Raw genomic sequence first — 14,486 nt, 5'->3', positions numbered from 1 at the left:
ACACTTACTTAACCTTAGCATAGATAAGCAAACAAAATTAAACCAACTCTAATCCTTTTTGTTACTTAACTCCCAAAATCGCATTAAAAAAAAGTGCAAACAGAAATCTGTTATTCAAATAAATGACCAAAAGTATAAACTTTTTCAAATAAATGACTAAAAGTATAAACTTTTTTGAGTGTCAGAAACATGTTGCATGAATGAAAAAATCACCCAATATTTAATAATTAAAAAAATGTGTATGTACAGTTAAGACCTTTCTCCGCCAACCTCCGAAGCAAAATTTTTCCTATAACTTGTGTATGTTTTCCTTATTTATGTGCATGTAACAGTATCATTTCAACAGCCAATGACAATCCATAAGCAAGAAGAACATCACCATCTCTTATTTTTGTGACCGCATGCTTAACTATCACCTTGTAAGCATGTATAATCTTCTCATTTATAAAATGCTCAATATCTAAGTGGAGAGAAGCTTTTGATTCCTCCATTCACTTACTGTATCTACCTAAGGAATGCAAATCTAATATAAATTCTTACCTAAGTGAATGTTCAAATGAATTAAAATACTAGTCATGCTATCACCACTTTCCCTCAACTATTGAAATCAACAAACATTCATATGTGCACAATATAATCCATTATAATATTCCCCTAAACAATTGCCTAAGAGTTAATTGGACATATTTATCATATTTAGAACAGGAAAAAAATATTAATTAAACAAGTAAACTAGGATCACACAATGGTTACACACACAAACATCTCAAGTTCATATTGCTATTCATAGCCAACAGGGGCTGAGTTTAGTGATACCCAAACATAGCTCAAGTTCATGTTTTGGAATATGAAATACCACAATTTGAATGTCATTCAAAAGCCATGATCTCATTACTAATCCCCAAATATAGTAGAAAAGAATCATCTAGCAAAATGAAATACCATAGCCAAAATCTCTAACAAAACCGTCTGATGCAATCAACAACAACATCTAACAAAGCCATATTTATAACCAAATCAAAGGCAACATCCCACAACTTGTAAATATATCAAAATATCATGTATAACACCATCATAAAGACTAAATTCTCTAGTGTCTTTTATTTTTTGGTGCCTTAGTTGCCAAAATTATTTTATAGAGTAAAAAATTAAATATTCAATACTTATTAAATATTAACTATTTAATATTTTTTTAACAAATTAGACACCATGTTTAGAGTACCATAACAATCCCCCGTCATAAAATACTAATAAAGAAACCAACATATCTATATTGAAGAGCAAAATCTATACACACAAATAACAAAAAATTGCATCCACAACAGCACCAACAAAATAATCCAGATCCACTGTAACTGTGAAAACTCATGTTCTAAGTGCAGAGTTGATGATGGTGATAGAGCAGAGTTGAGAGAGAAACGGTTAGAGCATGAAAAAATCAGAAGATGAGAGAATAATGGAATTAATGATGAACCTCAACTGACTCAGTTACACAAAGGTGTTTATATACAGAACCAAAATCAGCAACTAACATCTAACTGTGGTTAGCAAACTCTGGTTAACTTCTAACTCAAGTTAAGCTAATTAACTCTAACTCTTAAATATCTAGCTGCAACAAACTAAGTGAACCAACAGCTAGTTTCATCATAACTAACCAGTCAACTCCTCTCACTACTGGCTGAGTTCTATTGTCCACAGTAACAAAAACAAAAATCCACACAATAGATAATAAATATAGAATCCACCATATCTTTGTCATAAAAATACCAATACACAAGGAAATGCTTCTCTTCTCCGGTTCTTCCGCAATGCATTCTCACCTTGATATAAACTCCAACATTGGAAATTCCCTCTCGTGTTTATTTTCTTTTTTTTCTTGCCTTTTGCCACCAATATTTAGACCATGCTGTTCTGAAGAATTGGTTAATTGCACTTGAGAAACTATGTACTCTCAAATTCATGCTATAATCCCAGAGTTTCTTGGCCAAATCAATATCCCTTCCTTGTGAGAATGCTTTGGCCACATAACCATCCATAAAAAACTCTCCACTTATTCCACTCACTTCCGGATGCAATGCCAAATAGCATATTGTTGCTGCTCCCTAACAGATCAAAACCTTGTCATGATTAATTGTTTTAATCCTTTCTTGGATTTAAATAACACAACAAAGTTCCAATATCTACATTCATAATCATAAATTTAGACCAACCATTCTGTGTCATCTTCTCTAGAAGTAGCATCTTTCTTTATCCCTAATTTCTTTATCCTTTTGGTGATACAAGCTAGTCAAGAGACAATTTGCTGTGTGTTAATATTTTTTGTGAAGGGCCAATTGAGTTGTTGAGACAAATTTTGGTTGTTGAGAAATCGGTTGTTTTCAAGTCCAAATAGCAGTACTGAATAATAACAAAATGGAAATAAAAATGTTTTCATAAAAAATTTACTATAAGGAAGAACAAACACTTTGCAAATAATCTTTAAAAAAAAAAGTTCCAAGGAAAAAACTAAAGAAATGAGCCAGAATGACACCAGACAGGAGGACACATGAACTTTACATCGGATAATAGTCTTTGACAACTTCCATCGTCCCCAAGTCGAAGATGCCAATATCTTGATGTTCGGCATAGTCCACTGCTTTCAATTCTAATAGGTTATCTGTAAAGTAGATTTGATTTCCTTTGGTTTGAATACTTGCAGGAAGCATTTGAACAGAAGAGTTGAGTCCAATCATCAGTACGTAATTTTCCAAACTATCTAGTCTGGACCATTCTTTTTCATTCTTCAATTCATATATATCAAATTTGTAAGTACGAGGAAATAATTCAGGAGTAAAATGTCTCACCAGCATCAATAAACTTCCATTAGCACACCCAACCAAATATTTAATCTGGAAAGGACCCACCGCAGCATCAGAGGGAGGTTTGGCTTCATGAATACCACCTACAGGCCCTGACTTTGTGTTTGTACAAATTCGTATAGCTGGCCATATTGTTCTACTGCATATATCTTCTCTCCAAAAAATATGACATCACGAAACGACGGTTTTCCAGTTGAAAGATCTAACCATCTGTTATCATTTGGTTTATAAAAGGCTAATGTACAACGAGGTTCATATATAGCCACTGCCATAAAATCTTCATTGTCATTGTTAGGACATGAATTTATAATAACCTTCCAAACATGGATCCTATTTATGGAACTGCTCGAATCCCGGTAATCATCCAAATCCAATTCCCGAATAGTATATTCAAAGCCATAATTGTTAGGATTGTAGTCAATTATATCCGGAAAAGTTTGAAGCAAAAACAGAAACAGAAGCAGACACAAAAGCAGAAGAAAAAGAAGTAGAAGCTCAAGCAGAAGCAAAAGCAAAAAACAGAAGCAGAAGCTGAAGCAAGAAGAAGCAGAAAGCAGAGGCTGAAGCAAGAAGCAGAAAAAGAAGCAGAAAGCAGAGGCCGAGGCAAGAAGCAGAAGCAGAAACGGGGAGGCGCAGCGGCGAGGCGAAGAGGTGAGGCGGCGAGGTGCAGCGGCGACAGTGGCGGAGCGCGACGACGAGCTCTCTCCCTGGCTTGAATCTCCTCTCTCCCTCGCGAGCTCTGATTCCCGACGGCGCCGGCGGCCCCCCTCCCCCCCCCTTCCCCTTCCCCTTTCCCCTTTTCCTTTTTCCCCCTTGCGTTCTTTTCTTTTTTAATGGACGATTTTAATACGACATAAAATGTTTGGAACGATTCTAAATAAAAAATTATATGAGAGACCATTTCAATTCTAATTCTAAAAGTTAGAAATCAAAATAATACTTATCCCAAATATGTTCTACAAATAAACACCTTAATTTAATAAAGTATCTTCATGGTTACAAAATAAGAACACTCAATTTTATTAATATATAATATATATGATATATATTGGAAGAAGATCTAAATAGACCTTTGTAAATGCATTTAACATATACATTGAACCTTGGTATATATCTAGGACGATCAATTTGTTCTGCATCTCTGGTAGCTTGAGATGGTGGATCTTGTCTTCATCAAGAGACTGAATATCAAGTAGCATTTCATCAGCAATAGGTAACTGCATGACATGGTAGATCTCCTCATCTTCGTAAATATGAGTACTGGAAGATTCTTCAGGTATCAGTAGCCCAGCCACAAAATCTGGCTGTAGAACTCTGGAAGTTTCAAGCTCCATTGCTTGCAAACTAAACTAAGTTGGATGAAATCATCGTACGAATACATGTGCTCCGCAATTTCCTTCAAGATGTCATGATGAATGTTTGCCCATCCATCAATGTCACCCATATCTCAGACTCAAGCTATGTTATTCTCAGATATCAGGTGAAAAACAAACTGCAGAACCCAGGATTTGTTTGCAGTTCGCTGTGTTTATTACTTATATATAGGATTTGTTTGAGCTTCTACAAATATAATTTTTTCTAATAATTTTTAATCTTTAAAGAAAAATTATTTTATATTTAAATATCTGATATAAAAATATTTTTTTAATTTATTATGTTAAAAATATATTTTTAAATAAAAAATCTTTTAAAAAATATGAATTGTAATTTTTTAAAAATATTTTTTTATTTTGTTAGTATTTTTTTTTACTAAAATTTTGTTAAATACACTAAAAATAAAAAATTTATTAATTTTTTTTCTAATAATTGAATAATACCTAATGAAACTGGATTTTTTATTTTAATAAATAAATTAATTATAATAATTATCGAAATAAATAATTTAAAAAATATTTACCGAAATAAATATTCTTCTCTTGTCTCGTTTACAGTGTGAACGAGATAATTTTGCATGTATATTATAAATGAGATAAGACAGATGAATACGAAATGTGTATATCTGATTTACAATGTAAGCTAGATACATGTATTTTTTTAAAATATTGAAAATAAAAAACATTAATATTATCAATAATCTAAATTTTTAGCATGTAATTAGTATATAAAAATGTTGGTAGAAGAGATTAAAATGAATATATTTGATCAATTAGTACTAAAAAAGATTAATGGAAGAGTGGGAAGAGAATTGAGACGATCACGTAAGAGATAACCGTTTAAATTCTCTCCCCATTATCCCATAAATTTCTCCTAACAATTGGCAAATGGTTATTTTTATTTTTTAAATTTAAATTAATCCAATTGAATCGTAATTTAATTTAAAATTTTTTAAAATGAATATATTTGATTAATTAGTACTCAAAAAGAATTGAGTAATAAGTTGGAGAGCATATAAGAATTAAATTAACTATATGCGGGTGTCCAAATAGTTATTTGATCAATTAGTACAAATGTGCTACCAAACTTACGTTCAAGAACGCATTTTCGTCACTAATATTTCTAATATAAAGTACATAGGTCCTGTGTATTAAAACAATCAAGCAACATGATCCAACAGTGACAAACTTTTGAGTTATATCCTCCCTTGAAAGCGCTATAATTTGGTTCTCCATGGCATGTATTGCTTGAGTCATCTTCTCTTTATCGATTATTCGCTCTCTTAAAATGTTATCTGCTCATAAAATAAAATCACCCCAAAACAAGATAGAAAACACAAGAACAACAACCAAATGAAAATAAATAATCATTTATTGTTAAATCACTCTTCCACCTTAACTCATGACAACAATAAAGACGTCTCACAATCCACAAATTCAGCCCAATAGAATACACAAATTCAATTATAATTTTAGTCTTTATCTTATCCTTATTTTTATCTTTATCTTATCTTTATTTGCTTTTATCTTTTATAGGCCAATGCTTTATATATAATTAGTTTTACCTTTATAGTTTACGATTTTCAATCAATCAACAATTAATAAAATTTCTTCATCTTTTCTTTTTCTTCATTATTCTTTCACAATTTTATTATCTTTGCGTACTCTTTATGTACTCTTTCCGTTTTATTATGATATCAGAGCTCCTCTTGACTCCTCTTAAGCTCTGTTGATATTCATGAGTAAATCAATAAATTCACATCTTAAAATCCCTTCAACCTCTCCTCCCATTATGAATAATCAACCTCCCTACTCCTATGCACATTTGTACTAATATTGGTGTGTCTTTTATCCTTGATCTAGGACAGAGTAGGAAGGTTGATTATTCATAGTGGGAGGAGAGGTTGAAGGGATTTTAAGATATGAATTTGTTGATTTATCCAAGGACATCAAGATATCATAATAAAATGGAAAGAGTACGTAAAGAGTACGCAAAGATAATAAAATTGTGAAAGAATAATGAAGGAAAAGAAAAGATGAAGAAATTTTATTAATTATTGATTGATTGAAAATTGTAAACTATAAAGGTAAAACTAACTATATATAAAGCATTGGCCTATAAAAGATAAAAGCAAATAAAGATAAGAAAAAGATAAAAACAAGGATAAAGATAGGATAAGATAAAAACTAAAATTATAATTAAATTTCTGTATTTGATTGGGCTGAATTTATGGACTGTGAGACCTCTTTATTGTTGTCGTGAGTTAAGGTGGAAGAGTAATTTAATAATAAGTGATTATTTATTTTCATTTGGTTGTTGTTCTTGTGTTTTCTATTTTGTTTTGGGGTAATTTTATTTTATGAGCAGATAACATTTTAAGAGAGTGAATAATCAATGAAGAGAAGATGACTCAAGCAGTACATGCCATGGAGAACCAAATTATAGCGCTTTCAAGGGAGGATATAACTCAAAAATTTGCCACTGTTGGATCATGTTGCTTGATTGTTTTAATACACAGGACCTATTTATATTAGAAATCTTAGTGACGGAAAATGCATTCTTGGACTTAAGTTTGGTAGCACATTTGTACTAATTGATCAAATAACTAAGTGCGAGACGGTGACGTGACAGGGAGCGACGAAGAGGACTGATCATGGGACCTGGTGCTTTTGCTGCCGGCTACAACGAGGGCAGAAAAGGCGTGCGAGCACGACTAAGTGCTAGACCGGAGACGATGAGAGATATTGAACTCGAGAAAGCGACGACGAGCTTAAGTACTACACCGAAGGCAGTGAGAGAGACCGGAGCTGAGAGAGACAGAGAGTTTGGGCGCCAGAGCAGTGATGAGCCACAGTGAAAGATATGATAGAGCTCGAGTTTCAATGAAAGAGTGAGGTTGAGGGAAGAGACTAAAATTTCTGAACGACATCGTTTTTAGAAGTAAAAAAAAAAAACAAAAATATGACCCGGTCCGATTATATAAATGAACCAGATCGAACCAAATCTAATAATTATGGTCTAAACAATTGGGTTTATTACTGTTATTATAAAAAATTAATTTTTTTCTAGTTTTTAATCTTCAAACTATCAAATCGATTTATTAAATACATCCAAACACAGTTTGACACCTAAACATCCTTAAAAAAAGTGTTTTAAAGCAATTTGATGCGAGTATCCGCCTAAATACTATGAATAATCATTACTATATTCGGTGAGGTTAGTCATATGGATCATCCAAGGCCAGAGAACTAGTGTATATAAGTTGCGTTTATATACAAGCACGTAACATTATTATACGATATAGAAATATGAAATTATATTTGTATTAAATTAGTGTTTTTTTTTAAAATAGGATATAGAGATATTAATAAAATATATAATTTATTTATTTTTTATTAATTTTTATAATAATATTTTTATTATTATATATTTTTTATTTTTTGTATGAAAAAAAAAGAGTAAATTAAAGTTTAATAATTTATTGTTTTTGATATTTAAATTATTATCACCAAATAAAATATAAGAATAATAATTATTGTGTTTCTAATTTATATATTTTATTTTCAATGTCTTGTGTTGTGTTATTTTATTTTCATAACAAAATATAGTCTTAAGGTCAGGGTTAAGACTTTTTCTGTATTTCTTTTGATTTATCCAATTTTCCCATAAAATTTGAGTTTTCTTTTTAGTTCAATTTTATTTAGCTTACATCTTGTGTTAACATCTTCACCGTTCTTTTCATCTTTTTAATTTTTTTACGTCCTTTTTAATTAGATTAATTGTAGAAAATAAGTTATTTCAACTTGCTTTTTCATTAGTTATGAACACGTATATATACATCTTTTAATATAAAATTATATCAAATCTTTCCTATCTTAAACGATCCTAATAAATTAGAATGCATAATTTCCTATCCTAGAAAGAAATATACACAGGAGTACTCAACCCTCCTTAAGTATTGTATCTATACTTAATTATAGAAATATTATTGATATAATATTTCCATTAATACCCCGCTCAAGTTGGAGCATGCAAATCTTCAATGCCCAACTTGACCAATATTGCCTCAAATTTTTTGGCACCAAGAGCTTTAGTAAAAAGGTCGGCCAACTGAGTGTGAGCGGAAACATAAGATGGAAGGAGGCGTTGGTGCACGATCTCATCTCGAACAAGATGACAGTTTACTTCAATGTGTTTCGTGCGTTCATGAAAAACTGGATTATTAGCAATGTGAAGAGCTGCTTGACTGTCGCAATAGAGACAAATGGGGACATGATGATGCACGTATAGAGAGGAGAGTATATCTTTAATCCACTTCAATTCTTTTGTTGTCTAAGCCATTGAACGATATTCAGCTTCAGTAAAGGAGGCAGACACTATCTGTTGTTTCTGAATTTTCCAAGATATTGGTGAGTGACCAAGTTGGATGAACCACCCAACTTGCAAGTGAGTGGACAACTAGCCCAATCGGAGTCACACCATCTATAGAGCTACAAATTGTTCTCTCGTGGGAGAAGAATTCCTTGGCAAGGGTATCCCTTTAAATAGCGTACAACATGTAAAGCAGCTTGCCAGTGTTCGATGCGTGAATTTTGTATGAACCGGGATAACATGTGAACACTCTAGGCTAGATTAGGCCGAGTAAAACATAAATAAATCAGTCTTCTAAGTTCCAACAAGCCGACGATATATGCTAGGATCGGATAAAAGAGAACCTGTCGCTGACCCCAATCGATGATTCTCTTCGCACGATGTTGCTACAGGCTTAGCACCTAGAAGTCTTGTTTCGGTGATTATGTCCAAAGCATATTTTCTTTGGCAAAGAAAGATTTCAGTCGGAGATTTGGCAACCTCAACTCCCAAGAAGTATTTCAATCGGCCTAAATCTTTCATGTGAAAACATGTGTGTAAATACTCTTTGAAACGTTGAATTGCAGCACCATTATTTTCTGCAATTACAAGGTCATCAACATATACCAAGAATAACAATTGCATGCTATTGTGTCTAAGGCTAAACAAGGAATGGTTCTTTAGGGATTGCTTAAAACCATATCGAAGGAGGACAGATGAAAATTTTGCAAACCAGCAGCATAGAGCCTGCCGTAGTCTGTAGAGAGATTTCTGAAGTTTACAGACCAGTCCTTGTTGAGGCACTTGAAAACCAGGGAGAAGCTTTATGTAAACATCTTCATCAAGTTCTCCATAAAAAAATGCATTGTGGACATCCATCTGGTGGAGTTCCCAATCCTGGGCTACTACCACTGCGAGTATTGTGCGAATTGTTACCATCTTTACCACTAGGGAAAACGTTTCATTGTAATCCAAGCCTTTCACTTGATTATTTCCCAAAATTACCCGTCTTTCTTTGAACCTCTCTATTGTTCCATCAAAATTGTATTTAATTTTATAAACCCACTTACACCCATGTGCTTTCTTTCCTGGGGTAAGGGTTGTGAGCTTCCAAGTGTCATTGAGTTGAAGTGCACGAATTTCTTGGGACATCGCTTCACGCCAACGCTCATCTCTAACTGCTTGAGAGAAAAATAGAGGCTCCTATTCTGTTTAGAGAGAGGCAAGAAAACTACGGTGTTGTTTGAAAATGAATTATAATTCACAAAATTTTGTATAAGATAGGACACACCTGAGGATTTTGATGGAAAGGGAGGTTGGTCGGTAGGGCTGATTGGTATCCTGACAGTAGAGATAAAATTGCGCAACCTAACTGAGGGTGTCTTCATGCGGTGACCCCGACTAAGTGGAACATCCATCGTGACCAGTGGCAGATCAGAAGTTGGCGTTGTTTTTGCTGCACTTGGTTCCGATGTATCGTCAACGATGTACTCTTTAATCTCTTCATTAAGCTCATGTCCCCCTTGTTTGTCAATAGGTGCTTCAATGAGGGAATCTCCAGCACAGTCATTTAAGTGTGGAGTACTGGGCCCAAGTGTGGGTGTTGAACTTGGCCCGTTGTGTGTGTCTTCTTCAACAATTGTTTCTGTCACAAGAGATCCAATATCTTCATTCCTTGGTTCCAAAGCTTGATCCATTTTAAATGGGAACATATATATCTTCAACAAAATGGATGTCACGATAGACAAAGAAAAATTCTTTTTCCAAGTCAAATAGTTTTCATCCTTTTTTCCCAAAAGGATACCCGATAAACACACATTTTCGACTACGGCTGGCAAATTTGTCCCATTGCCTATTCTGATTTTAAGTATAACACAAAAAGCTAAAAACCCGCAAGTGCTCATAACATGGAATTGTTCCATGAAAAACCTCATACGGAGTCCTGCCCTTTAGTATTGAGGATGGCGTACGATTAATTAAATAGCCAGTAGTTAAGACACATTCTCTCCAAAACTGAATAGGAAGATTGCCTTAAAAACGTAATGATCTAGCAACATTAAGAATATGTCGATGTTTGCACTCCACTCGTCCATTTTGTTGTGGTGTATTGACATATGACGATTGGTGAATAATGCCTTGTTGTAGGAAGTATTGTTTTAAACACATGAATTCCGTTCCATTATCAGATCGAACCATTTTAACGTACTTGTTATATTAGCGTTCAACCAAAGTGAAAATTTTTTTCAATGTAATTGATACATCCGCCTTTTCTTTTAACAAATATATCCAAACCGCTCGTGAACAATCATCCACAATAGTTAAGAAATATGAAGTACCACACAAGGAGGGAGTTCTATAGGGCAGACAAGTCACGATGAATTAAATAAAAAATATTGAAAGCTTGATAATCACTTAAAGAAAACTTATCTCTTGTTTGTTTGGATTTTTCACAAATTTCACAAATCTCATTGCTTGTATATTTCTCACTTACATTACAGAGCATTTGCATAATTTTAAATAATGGATGCCCTAGTCTCTTATGCTAAAGCACTAGTTGATTCTCTGTTCTGGCATGACAATCTTGAATCTTGTGTGCCTCACGATACCAATAAAGTCCATCCTTCTGCTCACCCACTCCAATCAGCGTCCTCGAAGTATGGTCCTGTATGACACAAAATTTATCAGTGAATTGTACTAGACAGTGTTCTTCATCTGTTGTTTCATTTTAGTTGAGATACATAAAGAACATTTTTCAATTCAAGTCATCCTTCAAGTATCACTATTCCTTGCTTGCACGCTATCACCGGCTCTCCATTTGGTAAACCTACTGGACACCCGCATATAGTTAATTTAATTTTCTCAAAAAGGTTGCAGATTGTATGGCTAAAGCAGCTGCTTCTGTCGCGAACATTCACTCGAATTGGAGCCAACCATGGAGTGAGCTTCAATATCTAATAGATTTAGATATGACCCTAGCCAATTAATTTGGTTTTGTCTCTTTTTTTTTCTGTCTTTTCTATTTAGTCACAAAAAAAAGAATACGTAAAAAAGAAGGGGTATATATATCCGAAAAAATGTACATTTTATGTCCATTATTTATTTGCTAAAATAAAAATAACCGTTTGCTAATTGTTAGGAAAGATTGATGGATAATGGGGAGAGAATTGAAACGGTTATCTCTCACGTGGATAATGGGAGATAATGAAAGATAACCCTCTCAATTCTCTTCCCACTATTCCATTAACCTTTTTTAGTACTAATTGATCATACATATCCATTTTAATCTCGTCTATAAACTTTTTTATGTACTAATTACATACTAAAAATTTGGATTATTGATAATTTTTTATTATTTTCAAATTTTTTTTTTAAAAAAAATACATGTATCTCGTTTACACTGTAAACGATATATATATGTTTTGCGTCCATCTGTCTTATCTCGTTTACACAATAAATACATGCAAAATTATTTCGTTTACAGTATAAATAGATAAAAAAAATATTTATTTCGGTAAATATTTTTTAAATTATTTATTTCGGTAATTATTATAATAAATTTATTTATTAAAATAAAAAATCCAAAAAAACTAGGTGCCTTGTTTGTTGCATATCTCTGATTCTTTCTATTTTGAGTAGATTCTGTCCCGTTTTATTTGACTTTGAATTTCAAATTTTATTAAAATTTGAAATTAAATTGAGGAGGATAATTAGTTTTTTTTGGGGACACTATAAAATCAAGGGTCATTTTTCTTTTCTCTTTTTCCGCATCATTTTCTCTGATGCTTTTCTTCTCTTGTCATTTTTTCCCTAATTCTTCACTCTTTGTTGATTTTTTTTTTTAATCTCTTACTTCCAAATTCTCCTATTCTTTTCAAAGCTTCCTCTCTTTTAATTCTATTTCTTTCAAATTTATCGTTAGTAAAAAAAATACATAAATTTTAGTTAAAATTTACGAATTGTATAAAATTTTTAATTATGACATAGAAACTTTAGTTAAAAAACACAAAAATCCGTATTGAATAATGCTAAAACATAATTTGAATAACACATAAGTTATTTGTCTATTATTATAAAATTTCTATTTTTGCTTCCTATATTTTTCTTAAAAACTTTGTAAATATAATTTTGTCTAAAAAATTTTGATGTTTATCAACACAAAGTTTCTATATTTATGGTCAATAAATTTTTATATTTGCTTACCATATTTCTCTTAGAAGATACTTATTTTATTGAGTTATTTGTTTGTTCTTCCTAAAAAAGTAGATGCAGAAAATAAACAGTTTGTCTGCAAATTTTTTAACTTGCTTCGTATACATGATAACTCTCTCAATTGGACTTGGAGATGAAACTAATTAGTTAACATCCATTAACCCCAATTTGCTAGCATCCTACTAACAACAACAACAACAACTTTAATAATGAGAATTATGATGGAAACTCGCCGCAGTCGACTTTCATGAAGTTGTTTTTGAATAGATGACACGTGTTATCATTTGGTTTAAAAAAAATCGATTTATTTTAAACAAATGATTTAATTAAAAAACTAATTGATATAATTATGAGATTAGATTTTTCATTGTATTTTATTTTAAAAATAAATTGATTAATTTATATTGAAAAATTGTAGTTAATTATTTACTATATAATTCTTTTTAACCAAAATTATAATTAAAAATCATTAAAAAAATAAAATTATCTAGTATATTGGACCAATTCAATGTTATCATATTTTTTATTTTTATTATAAAATATAAAAAATTTAATTCTAAAAAAAATTATGTTATTTTTTAGGATTTAATTTTTTTTATTGTGTTTTCATAAAGTTTGTACAAAATTCACCTATCACATTCACTAAACTTATTTATTTACGTAAAATTTGTTTAGGTTTTAATACGATTTAAATTGTGTTAGTATATTTTTATTTTTTAATCAATTTAATTTTATCTAAATAATTATAATTTTAAATTATAAAATTTGTATTATTTTATAATTTAAATTTTAAATAGATATCATTTAAATTAATAATTTATAAAATTATATGTATTCGTATTATTGTACTCATATGATTAATTATATTTATTTGATTTTTTTTTAAAATAACGGTTGTTAATTTTTAACTAACAAATAAATACACTTATATTATTTTTAAATTAAAATTTTTTAAATAAATTTATTCTTATTATTTTATTTTTTTAATTTAAATAAATATATTCGTATTATTTTAAATAAATATACTCTTGTTATTTTAAAATTTTTTAAATTTAAATAAACGTACTCATATTATTTTAAATAAGTATATTCTTTTAATTTAAAAATAATATGAATATATTTAAATAAAAAAATTAACAACCATTATTTTTTTAAATCGAATAAATATAATTAATCATATGAGTACAAATGTACAATAATATGAATACATACAATTTTATAAATCATTAATTTAAATTATATCTATTTAAATTTTAAATTACAAACTAATACAAATTTTATAATTTAAAATTCTAATTATTTAAATAAAATTAAATTGATTAAAAAATAAAAATATACTAATACAATTCAAATCATATTAAAATGTAAATAAATTTGTTGAGTCCATAAACAAATTTTACGTAAATAAATAAGTTTAGTCAATCTGATAGGTGAATTTTGTGCAAACTTTACGAAAACACAATAAAAAAATTAAATCCTAAAAAATAACAAGATTTTTTTTAGAATTAATTTTTTTTATATTTTATAATAGAAAAAAACCTGATTAACATTGAGCTGGTCTAATATATTAGATAATTTTGTTTTTTTAATAATTTTTAATTATATTTTTGGTTAAAAAAATTATATAGTAAACAATTAACTACAATTTCTCAATTTAAATTCATCAATTTGTTTTTAAAATAAAATACGGTGTAA

General features: G+C 30.5%; 1 pseudogene; it reads right to left on the bottom strand.

Annotated features, from left to right (window-relative positions):
- Nucleotides 1-1,437: 1,437 nt before the first annotated feature.
- Nucleotides 1,438-4,192, bottom strand: LOC148562759 (uncharacterized; annotated as a pseudogene).
- Nucleotides 4,193-14,486: the final 10,294 nt, after the last annotated feature.

The sequence above is a fragment of the Arachis ipaensis genome, chromosome B6 (genome assembly GCF_059453495.1).
Source record: "Arachis ipaensis isolate K30076 ecotype BB chromosome B6, ASM5945349v1, whole genome shotgun sequence".
Taxonomy (NCBI): Eukaryota; Viridiplantae; Streptophyta; class Magnoliopsida; order Fabales; family Fabaceae; genus Arachis; species Arachis ipaensis.
This window is presented reverse-complemented; position numbering and strand designations above follow the sequence as displayed.